The sequence below is a fragment of the Schistocerca serialis genome, chromosome 9 (assembly GCF_023864345.2).
Source record: "Schistocerca serialis cubense isolate TAMUIC-IGC-003099 chromosome 9, iqSchSeri2.2, whole genome shotgun sequence".
Lineage (NCBI taxonomy): Eukaryota > Metazoa > Arthropoda > Insecta > Orthoptera > Acrididae > Schistocerca > Schistocerca serialis.
In genome coordinates, this window is record NC_064646.1 from 23,993,369 (window position 1) to 24,000,726 (window position 7,358).

The following is a 7,358-nucleotide window of genomic DNA, read 5'->3' on the forward strand; positions in this document are numbered from 1 at the left end:
GGAATAAATATATGCCTGGACAAACCTGATAATCAGGTACACTTTCCATATACTAATAGATGCCCACGTAGATGTGCTTATCAAAAATGAAAGAAACAGTCCAGGCTGCTTCACGGGAAACTGTAGAGAGAGATGCAATGAAATTACCTCTTGAACGAAGTTTGCCTCCAGACGTAAATTATTCAAAATATTTAAATACTTTTCTGCTCATTCTTAACAGCGCGAGGGATGGAAAGTGGGGAAGTTGTAACCCAAAGTAAAAGGAATTATGGAAGGTAATAGCTGCTGCAGTATCTACAGCCACTATATTAAGCTTACAAACTTTTATCGTCGCTGGAGGGACTACAAAGTGTGGGAAGTAGGAAACTCCTATTCGTGCGGCGCGCTATGTCTCATCATCCATAGTTATTGAGGATAAAGTTATTCGGTTCAGTGAGGCCGAAGCACCGACGATCTGTTGCTAGAGAGAATATGAAGTCCATCTCAAAAGCAGGAGTGAAATAATAATGAACACAAAGTAGCTGAACGACGACATTATATTCTCTGTATTAAATGTTGATCTAACGGAGGGGTCCTGGGAGGCGATTTACTGAATTTCCTACTCCTCTTTTCCCTGACTTATTTTAAAAAAGATTTTCCTACTGCTTCACACAGTGGCAGGAGAGGTGGTGCAGTCGTAAATACTCAGTACCCATACTCGGGAGGACGGGAATCCATTCTCCGTTTAGCCGCCCAGCTGTCGGTTTTCCGTCTTTCGCTACACTGTTGTGTTTCCCTTGAAAAGGACACTATCATCTTGCTTTCCTAATCCGAGCTTTCTCTCCGTCTCTAAAGACCCCTTGTGTATTACACTTCCTTCTTTTTCCATTGCACAGCTGTCGCTTTGTTCTCTATTTCTCACTACATTGAACAGAATTTTCTTTTACATCGTCCGCTGCTAAATTTGTTTCCTATATTACACAGCAGATAGATTTCCAGTTCAACTAGTACAGTAAACGCATCGTATTATTCGTAAATTGTCTTCCACTTTTAAGCACATGTAGTAATTTTGCTGTCTTGGTATCTTGACATTTTCTGGAGATAATTTGAGGGCAAATGAATGTTACTTCATTTATTTCTTCCACAGGTTGAAACCAAGCTTCAAAGAAGACATTTATGAAGTTATTCAGGTCAGTTTTCTCTTTTGGTTGGCTGAAATGGCTTTGAGCACTATGTGACTTCACTTCTGAGGTCGTCAGTCGACTAGAACTTAGAACTAAATAAACCTAACTAACCTAAGGACAGCACACACATCCATGCCCGAGGCAGGATTCGAACCTGCGACCGTCTATTTTGGTGCGAGGAATGTGTGGTCTCCAGAGGTTCGCCACAGAGTAAATGTAAATTATTGGGTTCAGTACCACATTACCTTTGCTTCTTTGAAAATATCTTAACAACAGGAATCAGTAAAATTATACAATTCAAAGCACTGCGTAACACAACAACCCCGTATTGTGAAAGTACTGTAAAGTTGGTCCTGCAGCCGCAGGAACGGCTCAAACATATCGTTATACCTTTCTTCATGTGCATTAACTGGAGCCTCATCTTAGATGCATATAGGCCTGCTTATCTCTAGTGATTCTACCGATCCTGCAGTGCAGCACTATTGACGTATAACTGACACTGCCGGAAGAACAAACCCGAGACAGAACAGAGCAGTACTGAAAGGAAGTTTGAGGGCTGAGAATACAGTGGGAATTACCGTTTCTCAACAAGTAGCGTGAGTTAACGTAACATATTTGTTTCCAGACAAGACGTACTGTGCATACCACTGCCATTTATACTTTTGTGCAGATGATTTCAGAGTAGAACAGGCACAAAAACACGTATTAGGAAATCAAACAAAATGCAATACCTCTGTAACGAGCCGACGGAAGCACGAGCATCCTATACCACAATATAAAATCTCCACTATTTGTCTCCTAAACTTTCTGGGTGGGTTCTATGTTTCCCACGTATATTAATCTGCTCAGGGTGTTAATAAATAATTTGATTGATAGAATGTATTGCTGTGATTTTCTCATATAGCCATCCATTTCACTATTTCGTCCTACTCCCTGGATATTCCACTTGGGTGAGATACAACATTATCAGACATTGTCAGAGGACATCAGCATTTGTCCGGATAGTAAATAGTGCTGTCTGTATAATAACGCATATTCTGTACATTGAACACTTATACAAGGTTTGGCTATAAGGTGAAGGGACTGTTGCTCTAAAACTTTTTATTTTGGAAACATATGTAGTTGTTCAAATCGTCAATACACTCCCTCACTACAACGCTCCATGGGAATTTCCATCGATGAAAACAATGCTGGAAGGCTTCCTCCGTGAGCTCCCTGATAGTGCATGCCGCCGTTTCTTTCACAGCTTCAACGGCCAGATATCGCGCTGCTTTTATTGCAAATTCCATCTTGGGGAATAGCTGAAAGTCGCACTGTGCTAGGTCATGCAAACAACATGGGTGGTCTAACGCTAGGCTGCTGTACTCCGCTACAACCTCTCAACCGACGGTGTGGTATGAGCTGGTGCTTTGTCTTGGTCCAGATCCCACGGCTTGTTATTCCACAATTCGGATATTTTTATCTTATTCTTTAATGGAGTTGAAGAAAAACTTAAGATAGTAATATTGACTGATAGTGTAATCTTAACGTAGCCAGTGAAGATACACAATTACGTAAATACTGAAAAAAAAACATCATAGGTTTGAATCTTGGTTCGCTCGTTCTAGCTGTTTCCACTCTCAGTGAAGTTGGGGCCTTCAAGTGCATGGATTGGGGCTTGGTTTCTGCATGACACACTGGTCAGCCAGAATATTGTGACCACTGACGTACTATCGATATGAACTCTTCCAGGCGATAGAAGAGACTTCCAGTCAAACGCATTCAAAGTAAGTATGGCGACAGTGAGCGTGCTGTCCGCGTGTAGAATGGGGAATCTGTCAGAGTTTGACCGAGGACAGATTTTCATGGCCTGGAGGCTTGACACAAGCGATTCGGAAACTGCAAGACATATTTGGTGTTCAAGCAGTGCTGAGTAAGTGTGTTCAACACATGGCGAAAGCAAGGTGAAACCATGTCCAGATGTCGTGGTGTTTCGGCGACCACCCCTCGTTACAGATGTCGGACGTCGTAGGCTGAGCAGACTGGTAAAACGGGAGAGGCGGCGAACCGCGGCGAAACTAACATCAGACTTTGATGCTGGGCAGACTACAAGTATGCCTCAACACCCAGAGCACTGCCCACTCTTAATGATAGATATCCGCAGCCGACAACCCATGCATGCGCCAGTGTTATCACTGTGATATCGGCAAGTATGACTGAAATGGGCGTGTGACCACCGGCACTGGACGCTGGCGCAGTGGCAGAGCGTTGCACGGTCTGATGAACACCGATAATGTATTAGTCATGGCGATGGGAGGACGCGAATCCGTCGCCTTGCAGGGAAACAGCTCCTTGATACCTCTACTGCAGGATGGAGACAAGCTGGCGGCGCTTACATTATGCTCTGGGTAACATTCACATGGGCAAGATTGGGTCGATTAAAGCTCGTGCGAGGCACCATGATGGCCAAGGGGCATGGTACACTATTTGTAGACTGCATACACAACTTCATGACGATCATGTTTCGCGACGGTAGTGGTACTATTCAACGACAAATGTGCCATATCACGCGGTCAGGAGATGGTGTAGTGGATTGAAGGATACATTGGCGAGTTCCATTTGATGTCATCCCATCCCCTGTCCCGCCACCCAAAATTCGTCTAATCTGAAGCCGACCAAACAAACTTGATATGTGATTGAACATGGCGTCATAGTTCATCACATCCCTCTCCGGAATTTATGGATATTAAGTGACCTCTGTGTGCGGAGATGGTGCCAACTCCCTCCAGTGACCTAACAAGGCCTTACTGTTTCCTTGTCAAGATGCGTTGCTGCTGTTATCTGTGCCAAAGATGGACATACCGGCGGAAGTAGGACAAACGGAGCACGATCCCACTCTCCATTGTTGCCAAATTTACTCAAGATGGTGGATTAAAGGCGGCGGCGATAGATATGGCCATGTCACAATGACATCATGATGGTAAGTTCAAATTATGGCGGGAAAACAGGTCAACTGGGCTACTTCCACTAACCTAACGCCTTTCCCCTTTCCTCTCCCCTCTACCCGTTCCCCAGAAAATGGCAGGAAGTTCAAATTCCAGGAGGACAATACAACACACCATGGTTACCTCCACTAACGTAAGAAAATGGTGGAAGAAGGGCACTCGGCCTAGCTCCACTAACCTAAGTCATCCAACTGCCACCTCTTCCTAGGAGTTGGCGGGGAAAGGACTCAGCCTGTGCTGTGCTGCTGGATAGGAAGGGACATAAGTCTTCATTTTGCATGCAGTGTTCATTAAGGCAATTTGAGGCAGTATTTCCATTCAGTGTGTCCACCATGGGGTCTGGAGCCAAGTGGCCTAGTATGGAGTACTTCCACTAGAGGGCGCTATCATCCTCCTGTGACGTAAACCAAGATGTCGGTCTGGAGGCGAAAAATGATGGGAAAAGGACTCAGCCTGTGCTGGGCTGATGGCGGGAGGAAGGAGTGTAATTTATTTATTTTTAGAACGGTTTATTTAGGGACGGATTTCACATAGTTTATTTATTACACTGATACAAAACACTCACTCTGATGTTCTTGGCGTCACATAACGCTCTGCAAGCTACTCGTAAATAATCGAAATAATGCAGTAAACTGATGTACAGACACGCAAACAACTGGTAAATTACCGAAATAATGCAGTACACAGCATCCAGAAGTGCAAACTAATCGTCAAAATATTCCATGTATAATGTTCTGCAAACACGCTTGCTAATTTTAAAGTGTCGAAATAATGCATTGAACACCCTACAGAACTGCAAATTACTCGCAAACCATCGAAATAATGGAGGCCGCTGATGTACTGACACGCTAACTGATTATAAACTGACCAAATAATCCATACAGTTTATGTATGGACGGATTCCAGATAGTTTTTGCTTTTACACTGACACAAAACACATACCTTGGCGCGCTTGAGGTCGCACTTAATAGTCTACAGACCAGCAATGTACTCGTACATCAAGGAAATAATGCAGTATACTGATGTGCAGGGACGCAAACAACTCGTAAATTGTCAAAATAATGAATTTAAAAGGTTCCGCAAACACACATGCTAATCGTCAACTGTTGTCAACTGTCACGATCAGGTATTGCACAGCCTGCACACCTCTTCACAAAGTAATGCACCAGACACGAAAACAACTCGGAAGTTGTCAAAAGATAATGCATGTGTAACGTTATGCAAAGACGCTCACAATGCTTAAACAGCTGAAAGTAATGCATTGCACAAACACTCATTGCACGTAAAAAAAGCTTTCGAACTATCGTCAACCAAAACTACAGCGAACTGTTCCAATGCCCGCATGTGTTGACACTGCCGCAAGGGACCACTGGATAGACGAATTGATGGGGTGAGCCATTCCTCTCATGCTGCTGCTTATGGCAGGTGAAAGTCGTGCCTACAGTAAGAGATCTTCGAGTGTTATACTGATGTGACATGTCTATGTAAATAAGAGCCAAGTCACCCTCTGGTCATGCATATGTTCACCGTTGTTCGTGCGATGCCTCTCTCCCTCGTGTCCAGCGAATACCTAATTGTTGAACGATTGACCGTCACAGATGCCACAGAAATCTGTTCCAGTGCTTCCCATAATAGCACAGACTGCATTGTTCATAGTGATCCTAATGGAAACATGCGTGCTGCATCTAGCCATGCATGGGTTTACCAGGCAAGTGTGGATGATGTATCACCATGGAATGCTCACAGAGCTACACACCATTGCAAGTGAATCTAAAAGGTTCTCAAAGTAATACTGATGTCACATGGATATGTGAATAAGAGCCAAGTCAATCTCTTGGAAATTGTATAGTGTCCCAGAAATAGTTAACGGTCGCTTTTGTAGCAGCTTCCGTGATGTCTTAGCTTGTATGCATGGAAATTCATGTAATAACAGAACCTGTTTACCAAAACAGCGCAGAATATCGCTGAATGCATTCCTCCTAATGGTCCTAATGTGGCCCCAGTCCGTTATGTGTTACCCTTTCTGTAAATCATCCTGCTTTCAACAAACATCTCTGAAATGCAAATGTTCTCACCAATATGTAGAGACTCCTATGTCCCAGCTCAAAGGATGTGTTGTGAATGAATGGAGCATTCTGATTGGCTCTTACTGGATTTAGCAGCCAAATTACTGATGCTGCCGTTGTCTAAGCACTGTCTACCTTTTTCTTTCTGCAGATGAGACTTTCTGTGACAAAACTATTTAGTACAGTACAGCATATTGCACTGACAGCTAAACCCTGCAAAAGTGCCCTATACATCGTCAAATATGGAAAGACTCTTGCTCAATTACACTGCTCTGCCCTTGATGGAAGATTGAATATTAGAGCACGAAACCAATCTGCTACTGAGCAATATATCACCACGTAACATATCGATGTAGTAGACATACAATTCGTATCCTGTGCCATATAAAATCGTCCCTTTTGCATCATGCATATAGCTATCGACCGCCAGACAGTCGTACATATACTGAGAAGACAGATAGCCTAAGCACTAGATATCTTCCTGTAAGGTTAGGTGGTTATCCACTGCAGCCAACAGTCGCAAGTCATCCACTGGCCGAAGTGTCACCATAGTGCACTCAGCAGGCTAAAGCCACTCTCAGAACTGTTGTACAAAGGCTGGGTCGGTTTCCCTCAGCACAAAGATGTCACCATTTCTTGTTCCAACTTGCTTGCTTGCTTTCTTTCTACACCAATCTCCAGACTCTGAAATTACACGAACACATGTATTTTCGGGTGGTTTACCTGAATATTATACGATTTACGCGGTACTTCTCGATATCAGGCACATAACAATATCGTATGCATAACAGTACTGCTCCCGCTACATAATTTCGAAGATATAGGCTGGATATTATTTCTCTAGAAATCCGAAACTTTGGCGAGGTGGACCATGCTGTAAACCACGAGTAACTAGAAACTTATCCTGTCTGTGAAGACCTTTACGTGAGAACTCGAGAAAATAGAGGAAGCTAACATTTCCACTCGCAAATACCGATGTATGTGATGTAACAGATCCAGATTATAGCTATAATTTACAACTAAGGTGTTTCTCATGTCTAGAGCACCAGCAAATGTTTCTTTCACCCATCTTTCACCTGCTAGATGCACACGCCACAGTCGATGTTTCCTCAACCAAATGAAGGCGCGAAATGTGAAGAAGCAGT